Consider the following 22,414-nt stretch of genomic DNA (forward strand, 5'->3'; position numbering starts at 1 on the left):
TAGTTTTCACGCATCGAACAGTACTGGAAACAGCATTTATCAGAAACCAGTTGGCCAGAAAAAACAAAACAAAATGCCTGTATCGCACATCCATAATGTTTGCATATTGATACGCTTGTTAATAACATTAACGTAAAAGTCGAAACTCACTAGGCTGGAAGGTAATTTACCAATCTAGCCTACCATGGATCCCAAGTTGTTTATACATAATCAGATATAGTATTTCGTCATCATGCTTTGTTGCCTTTCTTGTTTATACCGCATGCTGGCGTTTACTTTATGGCAAGATGGCGCGGACGAAAGTATTTCACAGTTTTATGGTTTCTCATATTTAAATCATCATAACTCAGCAGATAATATTTTTTTTTCAAATTTATAATCAATATACATAACTTAAGAAATACAAACACCAAATTAAGCTCTATTTAGTTCCGATTTTTATTTAATTATACTTGGTGTTATTCCATCAACTAAATTTGATTGAAGTTGTACGCAGTAACACAGCATGAGTAGACTGCAATAATAACAGAATTTCTTGAAGTATTTCAAAGGGTAATAATGTAATACAGTAAACAGTTATTCAAACCACAGTGAATGCATAGTTCAATCTGGTGATGTTTAACCAATACAGGTATTATCTTTAGTAGTTAACAAGTCAACATCAAGGGATTTCGCCAACTAGACGTATCTACTAAAACATGTATGTATTCAACCTGATTCGATGTGGTTAAGAGAAATTATTGTCCTCATGGGTTCAATTCTTTCAATAACAGAAGACTTGGCCTAGTCACAGGCTCACCTATTAGGGCTTCGTCAGAGACTCGATGCACTGCCATCAGTGTAATAATATTTTATTGATAAAAAAATGAACCGCCATATAATAAATATATGGCAAAATAATCTATTTATTAGCGATATTTTTTATAATATTGAATGTTGTGATATAAATTTTGTTTTGATTGTAATTCATTATCTGTAAAACAGGTATTTACTAATGTATTACTTAGATCATAAGCCATTTCATCATCATTAAACACATTACATTTATTAATTATTTGAAAATGTTATGATTTTAATTACGTGTCGATCTATATACATCAACTGTTCAACTTTAAAAAGTATATGGGTTTTCAAAATGGATATGTTGTGTTATAGTAATTAATATTACATAGTTATTTTTCAAATAATCTGTAGGCATATTTTTTCAACGAATAGCTAAGCAATAATTGTACCATTTAAAATACATTTTTCAATGTTTAGAAAACACGAGCAAATATCAGCTTCTGGCCGATGTTAATAATATAAATATATTGCTAGGTCGAATAAATACATCTACAATTAACAAATAAATTATACGCGAATCAATATTCAAAATAATAACAAAAAACTACATAACATAAAAAATAAAAGCAGATAATATAATGGTATTTTCATTGTATTTCTAAAGCTTTGTGGGAATATTTTGACGATTCTATTAAACATCTTATAGCAATACATTATTCAGCAGACCACTGTGCATTGAGTGTACTTTGTCAAACAACGCTGTAGCCTCAATCAGTGATCTTCGCTTCTGTAATGTTATTCGAATTGTTGTATATCCATAGGCATTAAAAATATATCACAATTATCTTCAATAAAAGATATTGTATTTAACTTGTGATTTGGTTCATGGTAGTAGATACCTTGAAAAAAATAAACACAATGTAAATAGAACGAATGATCATATTCATTAATGGGTTACTCCACCGATACATTCCACTGCACATTCCACAGACACTTAAAGTTACAAATGACACGCAATATTGAAGACAATATGTACGGCCAGTGCTGTTACTTTTATCAACTCACGAATACAAATATAATGTAATAATTATTGGTTTGATTGGTCTATGTACAAATACATAACATGCGAAAGTAGTTATAACAAAGCAAATAATCACACGAACATACGTGGTATGTTCAGTATACAAAAAAAGTAAATGTATTATTGTAGTGAAATATACACACATGGTTGTTGCATGTATCACACTGTTGAAATGTGATACATGTTGCTTTGCCGAGTGTACAACATGGCCGATTATTTACGGGAAAATTATTAGAAAACACGTGATGTATATATTTCATAGAAATATACAAATGACTTGAATCGAGATGCATCACTTCCTCAAATGATGGAGACAAATAAAAACAATTGAAACGGAAAAACGATTTGATATATGTGCCATCATATCAATAATTTTATTTACAGGTTCACTGAATGTGTTAATATATCTATATGTGCGTTATATGTGAACATATATATTTTTACCCATTTTCAATTCATAGTTTACATACATTAAATAGCATTACTTACTCACAACCAATCTCATCACTGTGATCGCTACAATCACCGATCTTATCACAGATCCACTCATTATCAATACAGTGACCATGGCCACAGTGATATTTACTAGGTCCACACACATGATCTAGGGGTATGAATATGTATTCTTAAATTGATGAAATGTAAAACTTGAAAATAGAAAACGTTAGATAAATTATTGAATTAACAATATTCTACGCTACTGTGAACAATATAACTCGTATCTCATATTGTATAGCATTTCATGTAGTGTATTGTTCCTTGTCCATTGTACTTTGTTGAAATCCCTTACAATAATCGATTTTGATTAGTGGATGTATATGTCAGTGTTCTTCATTTAATAAACCTAAAAATCAATAACGATGAACTTGCGTTGTGTTGTTTCGTTTATTACGTACAGTTAATCGTACGGGTGGACTTAAGTATTCCGAGTATTGTAATATGCTGACCATAAGTGTGGCTGTCACATTTATAACAGCACTGTCACGAGGTGCAATTAACGAATTATACCACGCCAATTTTACGAAACCGCAAAATCAATGCACACACTGCATTCCTGCATTCCATAGCTGTCATAAGACTAACTTTGCATGAAAACAAGTACATGTCGTGCGTATAAGGTTTTGACGAGCGTATTCTTCAAAGTTGTTTATCTGTATAGGCCTCGAAACATAATCCCCCATGTTATAGTTATTGACTACCAATACGAAAAGTGTGTAAATTACATGTACACGAACAAAAACTGTTTGTTATTAATATGCATGCCGAATGCTAATCTTCATATGAAAACAACCTCGGTGATTTCAAATCTGGATACGACAAATACTGTAACTGGCTACAAATCTACATAGCTACAACAAACAGAAATAAACACACGACCAGACTAGTTATTCAAATGACCAAAAGTGGAAAAAATAATTGGAACGACCTACCACAATCGATCTCATCAGCATTGTCGTCACAGTTACTAACACCATTGCAAACATCTGATAATGGTATACATTTAGTCCCATCACATGTGAATTCAGTTACACTGCACCCTGGTAATAGCAACAATTAAAACAAATCTATTTAAAGTTAAAATCACCAGAATATATATGTTTAATATGTGTGCAAGCATTCCCATCCGATCCGAATTATCAGATCATAGTGTTCAGTTGTAATAAAATTTCAATTATATTACAGCGAAATGCCGATTAATGCAGTATACATTCAGTGGTATGCTTGCGTTCGTGCATTCACCGCAGCACTGCCAAAAAATCCTCTGATAATCGATCAGCACGTGGTACCAACCAACAAATGAGACCTCGTAGATGTAGGACACAGTATTATCATACTTTAACTTTAACTTTATTGACATTATTCATTTTGAATAGAACATAGTCAAATACTATTCTAAGAAACTAAAACAAAAACTACAAAAAAGAAGAGATGCAAATAAATATACTGTTGACACTGGTTTAGAAAATTGCACTTTCGTTAATATAAATTGCCAGTTCTATATGTATGTTGCCCATAATATATATAAACTTTGCTTCGTTATCTAACATATTGGAATTATTGATTGCAATAACCTCATTCTCGCTTCTTTGTGTTGTGGACAATTAATCAGATAGTGAAATTCATTCTCAACTTTATTAGTACCACACCTTTCACACATTCTATCATCCGCTTTTGTTTTTGGTCTTGTATGGCGACCTTTCTCTATCATTAAATTATGATCACTAATTCTGAGTTTGCATATATATTTTCTATAAATTGGATTTTTAATTTTTCTCAAGTACTGCTTTGTCAATTACTAATTCGTTCTTGAATTTACTGTAAGTTCTTAATTTATTATTTTCCTCAGATTTAGATTTTTCTGAATTAATTGCTTTTCTCCACAAATCTACATAACTGGCTTCTATTTGATCACTTATGTGATGTATGCTTTTCTTGGTCTTTTTCCAATAATTATTAATTTCACTTTCGCCTATTATTTCTTGTATTGATTTTGCCCATTGTGATTGATCAATAATATTACAGGAAATTGCCTCATTTACTAGTTTGTTTCCATTTTTGTAACATATTTTATACCATTATCTGACCATCATTGTTTTTAATGAAAACTGAGATTAGGTATCTGCCCAATTCCCCATGAACTGCTAGATTTGATGCTGACTGGTTAACTTGTAGAAGCATTTTACACAATTTCAAATTTAATTTTTCTATGTATGTTTTATCTGTATACCCCTCTGAACCCCATATTTCACATCCATAAGTTAGTATTGGTCTTATTATATGGTCAAAAATGTTGATCCAAGTTGCTATGTTGATATTTGTTGATGTGCTAATTATTTGTTTGATATAGTTAAATGCTTTTAATGTTTTTTTATATAAATGTTCTTTTGCTAGATCAAACTTTCCACTTGGTTTAAATTCTATTACTAAATATTTATAATGTTTAACTATATCTAGTTCTTTATTTTCATAACAAACACTATACTTATGATTTAATAATTGGGCATTTTTATTAAAAAGCATAATGTTTGTTTTAGATGTGTTTACTTTTAGGTTCCACATACTGCAGTAGGATGCAAACTTATTGAAACAATTTTGTAAACCTGCTTCAGTTTCTGACACAAAGACAAGACTACTAATTGATTTGTTGTTTAACTTAACTGCTTTACATGACTTATCTATCTAGTTGTCCTGGTAAATCATTTAGGAATAAATTGAGTATTGGGCTGATGTTGCAACCTTGTCTTACACCTCTGAGTGATTTGAAATCTTTAGTCATCCCATTGTTTAATTTTAGATTGTATCTCACATTCTCATACATACTTTTAATTACCTGATATACGTTTCCAGTAATATTATTCTTTAACAATTTATAATACAGTCCTTTATGCCATATACTATCAAGGCTTTTTTGAAAACTACAAATCCAACAAACACTTTGTTTAATTTATCCCTCTAATTTGTTGTAACTTTGTTATGAATGCATTTATCAAAAATTGTTTTAAGTACAAACATGTTGTCTGTAGTTCTATAACCTGGTCTGAATCCAGCCTGACATTGGTTTAGAATGTCATTTACCTCAACATAAATATGCAGTCTGTTATTTAATACAGATGTAACTAGTTTTGCCAGACAACTTGAAAGCGCAATTCCTCTATAATTACTGGAATTGTTTTTATCACCAGGTTTGTAAATTGGTTTAATTACACTAATACGCCATTGATGTGAAAACTGCCTTTTGTCTAATATGCTATTAAACAGTTTTCTAATTGGCTTAATAAATACAGACTGTCCATAAATAATCATTTCATTTGTGACTTTATCCTTGCCTGGTGATTTTCTCTTTTTTAATTGTTTAATTGCTTTAATTATTTCTACCGTTGTAATTTCTTTGTTCAGCTTAATATTGACCTCTCCGTTTTCCATATTATGAATATCTGTATCTAATGAAGAGTCATTTTCACATTTCTTGTTCAAATCTGAGAAATGTCTAATCCATTCCATTACAGTAATATTACCACTAATGCAATTATTAATGTGTTAGTATTTATTAACTCTGTTATTGTTTTCCAAAATTTTGAGGGATCTGCTTTTTCTACCTGACCCAACTCGTTTAAAACGTATTTAAAACGTTTTTTAAGTCTGATTATTTTTTATAATCTTTTTTCAGTTGAAAAAATCTGGCTCTAACATATTAGTATGTTTGGTATTTACATAACAGATTAGCCATTCTTTTAAATTCTCTTTTCATAATATAGCTTGGCTTATTTCTCGCTTTGTTTTTTCTTTGTTGGTTTTTTATTGACTTTTAATTTATTAGAGCAAGTCTTAAGTGACATATCTGCAGCATTGCAGATGATGTCACTTAATCTTTGCACAGCATCATTTATATTCCCTGCCTTATAATTCATATGTAAATATTGGGTTACTTTTGACATTACAGTTGCACTCTGTATGGCTTCCTGATATATTTCTGTTGAGGATGACTTCCACAGATATCTTTCAGGCATTTGATCTAACTCTGTATCAGTGCTATCATTTTCAAACTCTTGTTGTATAGAAATTGAAAATGATAGTGGACAATGGTCCGATAACTGGGATATTGAATGCACATTTAGAAACTGAACTTTGTTAAATAGCCTTGTTGTTACAATTAGATAGTCAACTAAACTTGAACCATTATAGGAGTGACATGTAAAATTACCATACAAGTCACCAATTTGTCACTCATTAATTATTTTCATATCTGTTGATAAACAAAGGTCAATTAATTTATGTCCATAGGAATTTATATTGGTATCTTTTTTCAGTCTGTTCCTCATATTATCAATTTCATAATAATTTGGACATGGTATATGCTCCACAGTGTCATTCACAATAAAATCCTCCCGTTTTCCTGTTCGTGCATTCAAATCTCCCATAGGAATTACATCTCCATTAATTGAATGATTTGTTATTTCTTTCTCCAATTCTTCAATGATATTATTTTTTGAGTTTTCTGGTGGTAAATATGCCACACAGATATATATATAATTTTTAAAAATTAAAGAACTTGTTATGTAACTTAACCCATATAACATCATTAATGGTGGTATGCAACTTTGAAATTCCACTTTTAAACCTATGTTTATAATATAACTAAACTCTGCTAAAGAAAAATCGTATATCATATGATATACCGGTGTGATTACAAAGTTGTGGTGACATATTGTATATTTACACTTACATGAACACTGCGGACCAAACTCGTCTGAACCATCTCGGCAGTGGATAGAACGATCACACACGTCCACGTCGGGAACACAATACCGCCCGTCCATACACTGAAAAATTCCTTCACCGCAACCTAGCAAAATAACCATCATTTGGAATATTTGTAACACTAAACGTAAAATGATTGTTCGACAATTGATATATTGATGTTGTTTTTAATACTTACCAGTGCAATAAGACTCGTCATAAGGTAGACTACAGTCAACTGCGCCATCACACCTGCGGTTTAAATCTATACAATGTTCACTCGGACATTTGTACTGGTCCACCGTACATCCTGATCAATTAAAAATAACTTTGTATCAAAATCAAATTAAACACGCAATAGTTACATAACAACACTAACGTCGAAACTGACATGTAATGTAACAGTAGTCAGTAAATTATCCTATGCATATATATATATATATATATATATATATATATATATATATATATATATATATATATATATATACATACGTGGACAGAGAAATTAAGACACGACTACATGAGTAAAGTTCACTCTACAGTACTGTTTCGTAAGGTACATGGAGTACCTCACTCATCAGGAGTTAAGACTTTATTAAATAAACCACCGAAACAGACTACGTTATAAGCGCTACAGATTTGCATAACAATGGAGTGTGTTTACGATATTAAAACTAGTTGTTGCATAGCAACGATTTGGCTCTGTGTCTACAGGCAGAAAAAAGCTCATTTCGTTTATTTAAACTACAGTAATGTGGTTGGAAAATTATAATATATTTCTCTCTAATACATAAGTTGCAACGTTTGCTTGAAGTATTGTATGGTGCAGCACGCGATAACACTCTCCATTTGATGTCGTAATCGATGTTATTGTCTTTTAATGACCAAGCGTATTTACTGAGCTCTGTTGCGTTTCTCAATGATTGGTTGCGTAGCGATGATGTGTGGTTTCTGTACCGGGTTTTAAATTCATTTCCTGTTAGTCCCACATATGTTTCACACTTGTTGTCTTGCCGTCTGATATTAGCTTGGTAAACCAGGGCCGATTGTAAACAATTTCCGTCTAAGGGGCATTCAGATTTCTTACGGCAGTTACAACTGATCAGCTTAAAAAGTACATCGAATTTCGGTACCGTGGATGACAAATGGTTCCTCCCTCAATATTCTATGCTTCACCTGAAGTTAATATTAATATTAACATAGAATGAACCGCAATTCATTGTTGACTTTGAAAAAATGACAGACAATTATATGGAATAGAATGTGGTTTGCAATGAGAATCGTGGTCAATGAAAACTTTGGAGAGGATCGGTTTGTACGTGTTAGTTTCTTCGTCTTCGTCGATTTCATAATTTTGGTGTCGCTCGATTTAGGTTATTTCTAAATGTGTTATGTTTCTTCTGCGTTTGTCTTAGCTTTGGACGCTCTGCTACTGGTGTTGTTAGGATAGTGGTTTCATTCGTTAATAGTCGGTGAACATTAACCTTTATAGCCGCCTTTTCGTCAGGATAATAGTATCTATGGCTTGAAATATAGATATATCTGGAATGCTGGAATGTTGTTGACTATTGTTAAGAAATATAATGTGTTTTTTACTCTCCTACACACGCCGTCCATCTTTTTTGACTAATAATTGGAAACGATGGACCAACCACCGGGGAATGAACGATGCAAAAATTGTGTGCTAGACAATGTTTATATAATCGCGAAAAACATTATCTCTGTGTCATTTACCCAGGATGCACGTAAATATTGCTATGACAATTCCAGCGCCACCAAAAATATACTATCCAATAGAATACATGTTTGCCTGCGTATTTTATGATTATAGTGCTTTACTCGATATTATTGATGCGACACATTTTAGTATTCAAATTGTGTTCCTCATTCACATATTAGTAAAATCAATATTCATAACTAAAACACATGTCCTTAGCAGAGGAATTCAAATCAAAGCAGCGTTAAAAGTTGTGTACTTATCCGGGTTTCTTGAATATCGATATGTGTTTATTTTTTCGTTCAATTGACGTTATGCGTAACTCCAACAGGCAATACTTTGTGGAGGCAGTGTTGTCTGATTCCCAATGTTATTTTACTGCTTTTGAACTTCAGTTACATCTGTTTTATTTTGGAAGGGAAATACAAATCTAATTCAAATTCATAACAATTTGTACCGCAAGAAAATATCATATACCGTTTTACAAGTTGTGAATAAGTGTTGTTTAGATAATATGACACAGCACGGTATTATACTGAACAAACCTGTGTAGTTACATATCTTTATTATTTTGATTTATACCACAACTACTCAAATATGCTAACTACTAGTAATACAATTGTCACTTACTGTCGCATTCAATTTCGTCAGAGTAATCCCGACAGTCTAACATATCGTCACAATAATACGGAAGCGGTATGCATCCTCCATCGTCACATGTGAACTCATCGGAAGCACATTCTAGTTTTATAAACATAGTATGGGATAAAATAGGACAGATTATGCATACCAAAAATGCATTTTTTTGGTATGACGTTGGTTATATGTCATCGAATAGCCGTTCTCGTCGAGACTATGAAACAGATTAAACAGGAATGCCTGAAAGCATTACCTTGACAACCAACTTCATCTGAATCGTCATTGCAGTTGTTGATTCCATTACATCGGAAACCCAATGGGATACAATGGCCATTACTACATTGGAACTGAGTTGAAAAACAAGCTGAAATAATAGTAATACATGTGGTAATTGTAGATTGATTTGAATATTTCTTTTTTTTCTGTTTTAATTATGGATCAATACTAGTTTATTATAAAGATGGTGGCCGAAGACAGGAAACAGTACTATCTACGCGTGCATGTTCGTATTTGCACTGGCTTTACATAAAACTCAATTTCATCGCAAATTGACTCTCCCACAATGTCAAAATAAAGATGCCAAGACTGGAAAGAAGCTAGGGGTTGAAACTATGTTAACTTCGCCAGAGTAATCCCGACAATCTAACAGAACGTTACAATAATACCGAAGCAGTATGCATCCTCCATCGTCACATGTGAACTCATCGAAAGCACATTCTAGTTTTATAATCATAGTATGGGATAAAATAGGACAGATTATGCAAACAAAAATGCATTTTTTTTATATGACGTTGGTTATATGATATCGACAAGCCGTTCACGTCGGGACTATGACACAGATTATGCCGGAAAGCGTTACCTTGACAACCAACTTTATCTGAATCATCATTGCAGATGTTGACTCCATTACATCGGAAACCCGAGGGGATATAATGGCCATTACTACATTGGAACTGAGTTGATAAACAAGCGTAAATAATAGTAATACATGTGGTAATTGAAGATTGATTTATTTCTTTTTTTCTGTTTTAATTATGGATCAATACTAGTTTATTATAAATATAGTGGCCGAAGAAGGAAACAGTACTATCTACGCGTGCATATTCGTATTTGCATCGGCTCTACATAAAACTCAATTTCATCACAAAATGACTCTACCAAAATGTTAAAATATAGATGTCAAGACTGGGAAGAAGCTAGAAGATTGAAACTATGTCAAGACGATATGATGCTGTGCAAGCAAGGCAACAAAAAGCGATTCTCGCCGTCCAGTAACGATGAAGCTACCACCAATATTGCAACAAACAGTAACAAGCAGTACATTATTCAGCCAAAATCCTATAACATCCTCCGCATACGTCATTCAATATAATGACACGATTGCATAATCTTGGGAGTGTGCAAGGTAACATTCAGCAACTTGAACAGGTGGGATAAAACATTCCGTGGTATTCATGATCAACATGCTTGAAAGCACCAGCATAAAAATGTTTATTGATGTCAGTGTGCGAGGATAAATATTAATGAAAGATCGAATTAATATAGATGTTTATTAATCTTACCGACGGGAATTGGGTGTGTATCCGAAGTCATAGTAGACGATATCGACAACGTGGTGTCAGCAAAGTTTTCAGACGGTTCAGTCTTCGCTGTTTCCATATGCTTGTATCGCGGTGGACGAGTCTTATTGTATCTATATGTAGTGCCTGATATGGTGCTGATAGATTGGGGATTTCCTGTATCAGTATCGGGAACTAAGGTATTTGACTCAGTAGTTGCCCATTCCGTTGGGTTCATCGTTCGCATAGGACGAGCCCTTCCACCTATAGTTGGACGGAGAGTCAATTGTGAATATGTTTATGTGAACAAAAAGATCATCACCACTTAAACACTACATTATATTCAACAAAGAATAATTAAGTATTTAGTCCAGTCAACTATTTGCTAGACGTGGAACGTAAATGTTTTTGGGTTATTTCATTATTTCACTACGTGTACTTCTTACTTCTGAGTGTTTATGATCTAACTACATTGTTCGACATGTGATCAAAACTCCAAACTATAAAAATGTATTTAATCGTAGTTTGAGCTTTTAACAGTTCTGAGCTTAAACGTTGACATATTGCATGGTTGTAGTTTGACATCTCAGAATAATGTACACACTGTTTTTAAAGAGCAACACAAGGTGTTGTGCTATGTTTACAACATCACAAATAGCTAGAATTGATGTCTTGTATTTAATCGTAGTTTTAATTTTTATCCGTTTTGAGCTTAAACGTTGACATATTGCATGGATGTAGATTCACATCTCAGAATAATGTACACAATGTTTGCAATGAATACTACCCTGTTTTTAAAAGGCAAAATAAGGTGTGGTGTTAATGACATCACAAATACCGTACCTCTTGTCATGTTGATATCAATAAAATATAATCCAACGCCAATCCCAATTGAAAGAATAAATGAAAAAGAAAACGTCTTCAGTATACGCTTAGACCTTTCTTGGAAAGACTTATTAGTGTATTGGTCCGTCATTGTGGATGGTCTGTGATAAAACAGGTTCCTGTTATCGAGTATTCCGTCACTGTAATATAATCGCGTTATACTTTGTCATAACGGTTGTGACAGTATAGCAGGGCGGATTGACATCTGTTCAAACGAATGCAGCTTGAATATACTTGTACACAGATCTCTAATTTATTATTCATTAACATTATAAATGTTTGAAATATGTTAATTAGATGACGAGGATGATGTGCCTTTAGAAATGTACATGGTCTATATCAAATCATTTGGATAATGACATTTCACATTCAGTCAGTCGCAGTCTGATTATATTAAACATACTTTGAAAATATTCGACTATAACAGTGACATTGTATTAAGTGATTGGTGGACCAGTTTCAGCTTTGATAGATGCCGCTTTCCTATCTCTCGTTAGGTTCGCCAAATATGTTTTAGATTTGTAAAATGATATGGGTTTATATATTGCCCAGTATGATATAGATGGGTCACATTATTTATTATTAACTGAAAATTGTTATATTTCTAACATATTTTTTTGCAGTAGAGCAAAGAAATTAAGATGGTTGTTTTATGTAATATAATTGTATGCGTCATATCTTATTGAAGTAATAATAATCATAGTAAATTGATACTAATGTGTTTTAAGTAACCATATCTACAGTGGCGGTATATCTTCAGAGGGATTGATGATTGAAAATCGTCGTTTTGAATTACAATTCAAGATGGTATGATCTATGATAAAGTTTTTAAACGAACCAGTCCATATTTAATCATGATGTAACAAAAATCAAACTGGAGTAATGACATTACAGTAAATTAGTTGTGTCAGAATGTGAAATTAAGGTTATTACGAGAATGACATCTGGCTAGCCTCGTCCCAAGAATCTCAATGGTGGGTGACAAGGCTGACCTATAGCCAACAATCGCCGGAAGGAGTAGTCCATTTCGTTCAAACGATGGACAAAAAGTCAGCTGCCTGGCCAACAGAGGGATGTCATGAATCTCCCTTCCACTACACCAATCAGTGTATGCAGGTCATTTCGCATCATATGCTGCGTTGGTGGGATCCCCGTTTGCCCTGGCCAGGATGTTGGTAGCCCACACAGAAAAGTCAGTCAACTGAGAGCCTCAATGTGTATATTTGGTACACCGCTGGGCTTAAAGGCAGTGCAATGTAGATCTGGAAGTCCGGAAGCACCCCTGGTGTTTGACTAACATTTCCAACAGTAGTGGGTTCCACCCGCAACAAAGTGCAGATGCGCCCCTGTCGAGGTTGCTCCGGTAGCCTATGAATAGCATGAAGGAAGGAAAGGCATACACGTCCATGTGGGTCCACAGGGTCGACAAAGTGTCCCTGGCCCAGGCTCCTGGAGTCGGCAGGTGTGTTGTGTATGTCATTCGGGAGCTTGGTGTTCTGGGGTGTGGTGAATAGGTCTAACCTTGGGCCATCCCACCACCAAAACAGTCTGGAGCTACCCATTGGGGTATCTGCCACTTCGCGTTCTGGAGATGGGCCGCCACGAGAGGGCGTCCGCTTGACTGTTTCTCGGCCCTGGATGATTGTATGTGGCTAGCTCAAAATGTATTGCATGTACCAAAGGAGAATTTGCACTGCTAGGCCTGACAGCGATGGCAATCTGCCCCCCCCCCCTCTTTGTCACTAAAAGAGACCACTGCTGTGTGACTCTGTGGTCTTGAACTATGGGTAGAAAGATGAATCTGTGCTAAGCACAGTTTTTTTTCAGTTTGAGCCAGTTAATATGGCAGCTCTGAATCTAACACAGGAACCATATTTTCCATTGGGCTTGTTCGTCCAATAGGTGCGCTTCCTAACATGTTAGGGAGGCATCTGTTTCCAGAGTCATAGCCAAGTGGCGAGTGGGTCCAAGGGGACCGCCTGCCTGAGGTTGGCACTCGACTATTTGGGCGACCAACTGGGCGAATTGAGGGAGTCACTTACTCACTGGATGTATTGGTATCATGTGCTGGTAAGTATCGCTCAAATCTAGCGAGGCTAGCCAGTAGAAATTAGAACATGGAAACTAATGCAGTGCTCGGCATTTCCAGGAAGCACATACTTACTTAGTCTGCTCAAATGCAGAACGGGCACAGCCACCTGTAGTCTTTGGAACCACCAATACCTGCGAGTAGAAGTCCGGACTTAATGTCGGGTTCCCTATCCTGTGTATAGTGCCCTTTGTAAGCAAATTATCTACCTCCTCTCAGATTGTTCCCACTTTGCAGGGGTCCCCTGGTAGTACCTCGAATGGGGGTTGGTGCCAGGATGGTGAAGATTGCAGCGGGATCTTGTAACCATGTATCGCCATCTAGAGAGTCCAGAGATCGGTCACGCGCTGCCTCCAAACCAGAATACACCGGCGCAATCAGTGCAACAGATGTGTGGGTTTGGCGGTTCCACATCAGGGGTGATCTCTCCTCCACCGAGGTTAGACCTTATGAGGCCTGTAAAAGTCGATAGGTTCCGACTCTGCCTCCCGTCGAACATATGCCCATCCCCCTCATTGCAAGCGGAAGAATCAAACCTGCTGTGGGGGGCCACCACCTGGCCCCATCTTCCTGGGGGCGCGTCGCCACTCTTCCCTCCCCCAGAAGTCCCAGGACACTTACCTCCTGGCTACTTCTGTCCAGTGGGTTCTGACTTTGGTCGTTACGTTTTCTCAGCTTTGGATCCTTACCGCTTGCCCTTTGCAGAAGCCAAACTGGGTTGCTAGTCTTCACCTGTACCAACTGGTCAGTGGGATCTCACAGCACCGAGACTGCTCCTTCCATCCTCATAAAAGAAGAGAGTGGAGGAGGTCCAGCCTGCGTACTGAAGAAGTGATGCGCCCAGTGAAAACAGCCAAAACAGCAGTCCGCTGTACATTGGCAATCCCTGTCACGAGAGCCAGATTACACTGCGGGATATTCCGCGTAGCCATGATGTTTACCACCAATGGCTGTGACTGCTTGTCTAGTAGGCTGGTGCGTTCCACCTTTGATACTTGAGTGCTAGTGGCGCAAAACAATGAGTTCCAGTGGGCTGCCACAACTCGAATGTTGAAGGTCGCCACTCTGCTCCCAGTGTGTGGAATGTTGGCTACTAAACGGTCGAAACATTCCATGAACATGTCCACCCCCTTTGCCCATCCCAACAAACCAAAAAAATCATGGTAATGGGGTCGGGAGGAACTGAAGGATCCGATCAGATTTGACTCCAGACTCTGCTTGCTCCGGTCTCAAACACCGCTCATTCTAAGCACACGTAGCATTTTGAATACGGGTTCCACACTGGCAAATTCTCATCACAACCGCTACACAGTCTTCTTGTAAATTGAGGGGACAAAACCGACAGCGATGAGCCTTTGTCAAGCCTGCCTTAGCTTCTATCCATTTCTAAAAACACATTGGTAAAATGAACAAGACATGCATGAGGGAGACGAATTACAGTTGAAAGCTGACACAAAAAAAACAAAGTGGTCAAATTTGCGTCGTCGAGTTTTTTCTTTATTGTAAAAATGTATACACAAAAGGGGCGACACGGGGGTGAAAAATGAGAAAAACGATGTCGGCTGCCACGCTAGCGGCAGCAACCCAAACTAAAACTCAAACAGGAAATGCAGGCTTCCAGGCTCGACCGCAAAGTTTCATTATGCACGGTGCAGAGAAAGAAACAGAGTGACTACTGGGCCAATATTGCTATGCCTTGGTCACATAGTTCGTGACGTGATGGACAATCTTGAGGTCATGACCTAGATTTATTTCTCTGTCATTGGCGGAATCGCAGATTAATGCCTACAGTTCAAAATAGTCATTTTACACAAAAGTTATTCTTTCCTGCCTGGGTCAAACCATTGCAGTGGGTGTATAGTATTTCATGCGCAGTTAACGATGGTGTGTGTAATGAAAAACTAGAAAATTGGTGCATATTTTTCTACTGATGCCACTGATCGAGTAATTCCGTTGCTGCGTATTATTCCGCGGCCTTTTTTTTGTGGCTGTAAAATGTTCTAAACTATACAAAATGAGTTATGAGTTAATGAACTGTACCAAGATGGTTGCGCCCACGATGTAATTTGTCTAGCAAATAACTAGGATCAATGTTAAAAAAATAGCATTCTAAGTAAACGAGTACATAATTCCCATATTCGCGCCTACATGTTTATCTAGCTTAACAATACCCATATACACAAGTAAGCAAATATGTGGGACATTTGTGCAAGATGTCACTGCAAAAGAATTTTGGATGTGTGATTCATGAAAAAACTGATGTGGTAGTCATCGTGCCACGCATGTGACATATATGGGTCTCATATATACAAAGATGGCGACTTTGACGCAGATTAACAAACTGATTACTCGTTCTAAATCTACTGTGGTACACCAGGTACAAGCTGCTAAGTAAATAAAGTATTCAGTACAAACTGAGAGTGACGTTACTAAGCTTTAATTAGGTAATATTTTAAATGAATGGAAGGTATCGAAGAAGTCACTGGCGATAATTAGTGAAAATCGTGTCCAGGTCAAACCTCATACTTGTGATTTCCATTAGAAAGCGCATTTGAATTGTGAGAAATCATTATGATATTATTTGCATTGTAGTCGAGTAAGACGTAAACACCGGCTGAATGCCACGTGGCAAATAAATTGCACCATCTACATTTTTTTTTAAACTTGGCAGTGTTAGTGTTTGGATAGTTATGAGAGGAAAAGTACCGTTATTGGGTATAGTCGTTTTGGTAATAACGAGGATGCATTTTAAAATTTTTTATCCCACATAGTATCATACTGGAACTCAAGACACACCTGTCAATTCAATGTATTCTTTGATTACTGTAATGTTATTAATTTCTGCATTTGCATTTTATTCTATTGTGTTATTAGTTTATCTGTATATAGCTGTGTATAATTAAATCAATTATTAAATGATTATCACGTATACCATATTTCACTAAAAAGTTATTAAGATAGCGGGACTATTATTTGCATACTTGTTTTCATCTTCCAGTTGTGACTAAATGACTACAAATAGACCCAGGAAAGTATGTGTTTTTAGAATCGCCAGACTTCAAGCTTTTCACAAGTGTATTTTGCATGCCCGTATCTGCATTCTACGACGCGTTACTCAATCAAAGGTGAAAAATTACTTTTTCTATAAAAAAAATAATTACGCATTTATGCTGGCGATAAGACGTTTTTTTTTCACTTTTCCTAGTTTTTCAATAGTCAGGCAATGTGAATGTGTCTTGTCAGTTTTATTCAAGCATCGCGTTTTAAAAAATAGTGTGCTGAATTTCAATTACTGTTTTAGTCGCATTGCCACCAACTCAAACCACAACTCGTTGGTAAATAATCGATGAAATAGTTTGTCTGGACACATTCAAGTTCCTCTCACTGTCACCTTAAAGCTGTGAAAATTTGGTGTTAATCCGACGACAATAAGTATACGTTATTTTTTTGTTAAAGACCTTGTATTTTGAAAAACATAAACTCCTAGAAAACGTCCAAGAAGTAACAGCAAAGATTTTCAAGCTTGTTTATCGGCACAATCAATTAGTTTTCCCATCAAGGTCTGTTTTAACATGTGTAGGGACATCCAAATGTGTAAGGCTATTGGAAACCAACAAATAAAGGAATGGGATAGCTATAATTTGATAAATTCGGCATATGAAAACACCAAAATCAATGATTTATTTCAGTGGCTGTTTGACCTTGTGTCTGACGCATTCAAATGCAAATGACTAAAATGTTTGGAAACACTCATTGTGTGTGAGATAGCTACTGATAACACATTCTAACATTGCTTTGTCTTGAGTTTATCTTTGAAAATTATATGCACACAGATTAAACCTGTGTTGCTGATTCTGGAAAACACTACTGAGGCTGCCTTGCTTCCCTTCAGACAATCTACATTTTAACCAACTTACATGACATTCTATGTTATGTTGACTTTATCACATGAAAGTTTATAGTGCATTTCATCAATTAATAAATAAATGTGAAAATCGTAATTTTCAACACAAATAATAGTCTCGCTACCTTAAGTATGAACCTCGTACAAACACAGGTGAGACAAACATGCCTGGAAAATCTTGGGATGTCTGCTGATGTTCGTTTATTCAAAGTCCGAAAGAAGCTGTTGATACAATTTCGATGTAACAAAGCAGCTGCAACGTATACATTCTTCTATTCATTAGGTAATATAATTTCACGCATGCGCAGTTGATCACTAAATATACACATTCAGGCTGAACACAATTGATAATTCTGTCAGAGAGCCAAAAATCTTGCAGCTATGTTAACATGTACTATAACCCTACACAATTCAAGTATCCTAACATTGATTCAAAGTCTAATCTCACAATTACCAGATGTGTTGTCTTGGGTATTGCACATTACTGTCCTTATCTGTAACTGCCTTACAGATGGAGACTTTACAGTCTCATTGGATTTATGAGAGATTTTCGTGAGTGACTTCTCTTATTGAGTTTCTCAGCACACTTAATTTCTTTCTGTAGTTTTTTTCTTTTTCACGTTTTTTTTCTAGTTCCTTCTCTTCGTCGTCTAGTTTCTTCTGTAGCTCGAATTCATATCCTGTTGCAGTTCTGACATAAATCAGATAACACCGTAATAACTGCAAATATATATTAGAAAATAATACAGCACACATAAGAACTTAACATTTTCAAAATGTGAAAACAAGAAGCAATGTTGTGTTTGATGCGAGAATCCATCAAAAGTGATAAATGATGATAAATACGATAACTTTTTGAAAGATGACAATAATGTTAAAGCACGACGAAGGAATACTGTGGGAACTTACTCTATTCAGTTGAGGCGATTACAGAAATGTTTGCTACTGCAATTGAGACATTGATAGATGAAGTTAGAGAAACAATGAAGAAATTGAATTTCGGCAAAAGTGTTGGTGGAGAAAATATTCCAACATAGCTGACGTACGAATTGGTGATTCTGGACTTAGGTTACATAGTCCAAATTCCAGGAAAATATATAGAAATATATGGCTGTTGAAAGAATTGAACAGAAGAACTACAAAAAACGAGTAACAATAGGAGGATGATAAAAACAACTTTCACATGGAAACATACAACAAAAGCCATGCAGTCATTTTGAATCATATCACCAAATGAGTAAATGCAACATCATGTATGGTGTACATGTATATATAGTAAAACCGTGATCGATCATTAAAACAAAATGACGAGCCAGTCGGCCATTTTGAATCTGTTATGAGAAATAAGCTTGAATGCAATCCATACATGGTTGAGATCTGGTACAGAAATGCCATTGATTTTAATGAACTTTAGAACTAAAATGGCTGCCATTCAGAATTGGATCATGACACAAATGGGGTATTGCGTGTGTGCAATGGTTTGAATGTAATCGACCTAAGCACGTTCTAGATATATGTGCAAGTGTTAATAATCCGAAATACACAGAGGTAATATTACAAATCCAATCCACGCCCAAACAAGGACTAAAAATGTCGGACTTTCTTTAAAATGAATATGATTCAGCCATTCAACAGCTATAAAACAAATTCAATATTCGAAGCTTGACCAGATTCGTACAACTTTATTTTTGCCCATGAACACATTGAACTTGGTCTATAATCCCTTGATTATGTGCAGTTGAAAACTGCATCTGATCGAGAGTTAACCACAGATTTTGTCTAGTCGATAATTAAAAAATCAGGAGCAGTAAAATATGAAACATGTTTTTATTCGACGGAAAACAAAGTGTAATACAGTAAACAGTTATACAAAACACAGTGTATGCATCGGTCAATCAGGTGATGTTTAACCCATACAGGTATTATCTTTAGTAGTTAACAAGTCAACTTCAAGGTGTTTCGCCTACTAGACGTATCCACTAAAACATGTATGTAGTCAATTCGATGTGGTTAAGAGAAATTGTTGTCCTCATAGGCTCAATTCTTTCAGAAACGAAGGACTTAGTCACAGGCTCACCTATTAGGGCTTCGTCAGGGACTCGATGCACTGCCATCAGTGTAATAATATTTTATTGATAAAAAATGAACCGCATGCATGCATGGCAAAATAATCTTATTATCAGCGATATTTGTATAATATTGATTTTAATTGATCTCGAACGTAATATTGAATGTTGTGATATAATTTTGTTTTGATTGTAATATTCATAATCTCTGTAAGAGGTATTTAGTAAATGTATAACTTAGATCATATGCCATTTCATCGTCATTAAACACATTACATTAATTAGTTATTTGAAATTTTATGCTTTTAATTACGTGTCGTATCTATATACATCCACTGTTCAACTTTAAAAAGTATATAGGTTTTCAAATTGGATATGTTGTGTTATAGTAATTAATATTAAGTAGTTATTTTACTGGCACTTTTCAAATAATCTGTATGCATATTTTTCAACGAATAGCTAAGCAATATTGAGACCATTTGAAATACATTTTCCACCAGCAAATATCAGCTTCGTGTCGATGTTAATAATATAAATACATTGCTAGGTCGAATAAATATATCTACAATTAAAAAAAATATATACGCGAATCAATAATCACAATCATAACAAAAACTATATAACATATAAAATAAAAGCAGATAATATATATTTTCATTGTGTTTCTAAAGATTTATGGAAATAAATATTTTATTAAACATCTGATAGCGATGCATTGTTCAGCAGACCACTGTGTCTTAAGTGTACGCTGTCGCTTCTGTAATGTTATTCGAATTGTTGTATATCCATCGGCATTAAAAATATATAACAATTATCTTCAATGTACGATATTGTATTTAACTTGTGATTTGGTTCATGGTAGTAAATACCTTGAAAAAAAAAATAAACACAATGTAAATAGAACGAATGATCATATTCTTTTGTGGGTGACTCCACTGATACTTCAAATTAAAGTACGGATTTCATACTGCACATTCCACAGACACGTAAAGCTACAAATGTCACGCAACATTGAAGACAATATGTACGGCCAGTGCTGTTACTTTTATCAACTCACGAATACACATATAATGTTATAATTATTGGGTTGATTGGTCAACGTAGAAATACATAACATGCGAAAGTAGTTATAACAAAGTAAATAATCACACGAACATCTGGGAATGTTCAGTATACAAAATTTAAATGTATTATCGTAGTGACATATACACAAATGGTCTATTAACAATTGAAATGTGATACATGTTGCCTTGCTGAGTGTGCAACATGGCCAATTATTTACGGGAAAATTATTAGAAAACACGTGATGTATATATTTCATAGAAAGATGCAACTGACTTGAATCGAGATGCATCACAAATAAGAACAATTGAAACGGAAAAACGAGTTCATATATGTACCATCATATTCCATAATAAATTTCATTTACAGGTTCACTGAATGTGTTAATATATCTATATTTGCGTTGTATATGAACATCTATATTTTTACCCACTTTTAATCATAGTTAACATATATAATATAGCATTACTTACTCACAACCATTCTCATCACTGGAATCGATACAATCAGGGACCTTATCACAGACCCACTCATTGCCAATACAGTAATCATTGCCACAATAATATTTACTAGGGCCACACACATGATCTAGGGGTATGAACATGTATTCTTAGATCATTATAATATAGCACTTTAAATACAGTTTTGAATTGGCAATATTCCACGCTACTGTGAAAATCAAATTCGTATCTCATATTGTATTGCATTTCATTTAGTGTATTATTCCTTGTCTATTGTACTTTGTTGAAATCCCTATACAATAATCTATTTTGATTAGTGGATATATATGTCAGTGATTCTTACCCTACACACACACATTTTATGTAATATCATCACGTTATATGCGTGACAGTAATTTTAAAGCAGAATATTGAATTGCGAAATAGTTTAGATTAGTTCTTTATTTAATAAACGTATAATCACAAATATAAAAATCAATGAAGATGAACGTGTGTTGTGTTGTTTTGTTTATTACGTACAGTTAATCGTACAGGTGGACTTAAATCTCGCGAGATTTGTAATACGGTGATCACAAATATTCAAATTAAGGACATACGAAATTTAATAAGGGATCTGAAACTCAATAAGTCAATAACGATGAACTTCTTGTCCATTGCGTATACAAGTGAACTTTAGTTTCTCGACATGTGTTATATATGGGACTGTTTCTTCAAAGTTGTTTATCTGAATAGACCTCGAAACTAAACCCCTCATAGAATAGGTGTTATAGGAATTGAATACCAAAACGAAAAGTGTATAAATTACATGTACACGACAAAAACTATTTTTTATTAATATGCATGCCGAACGCTAATCTGCATGTGAAAACAACTTCCGTGATTTCAAATCTGGATACGACAAATACTGTAACTGGCTACAAATCTACA

At 34.9% G+C, this 22,414-nt stretch overlaps 1 long non-coding RNA gene across 1 annotated transcript; it reads right to left on the minus strand.

Annotated features, from left to right (window-relative positions):
• Positions 1 to 1,504: 1,504 nt before the first annotated feature.
• LOC146730107 (uncharacterized) lies at positions 1,505 to 3,402 on the minus strand. Its single transcript, XR_014927870.1, has 3 exons — positions 3,295 to 3,402; positions 2,354 to 2,468; positions 1,505 to 1,682 (listed from the first exon to the last, which is right to left on the minus strand). It is a non-coding gene; the product is annotated as an uncharacterized LOC146730107 (long non-coding RNA).
• Between the last annotated feature and the right edge of the window lie 19,012 nt (positions 3,403 to 22,414).

Source organism: Saccoglossus kowalevskii, chromosome 20 (genome assembly GCF_978046115.1).
Source record: "Saccoglossus kowalevskii chromosome 20, keSacKowa6.1, whole genome shotgun sequence".
NCBI lineage: Eukaryota > Metazoa > Hemichordata > Enteropneusta > Harrimaniidae > Saccoglossus > Saccoglossus kowalevskii.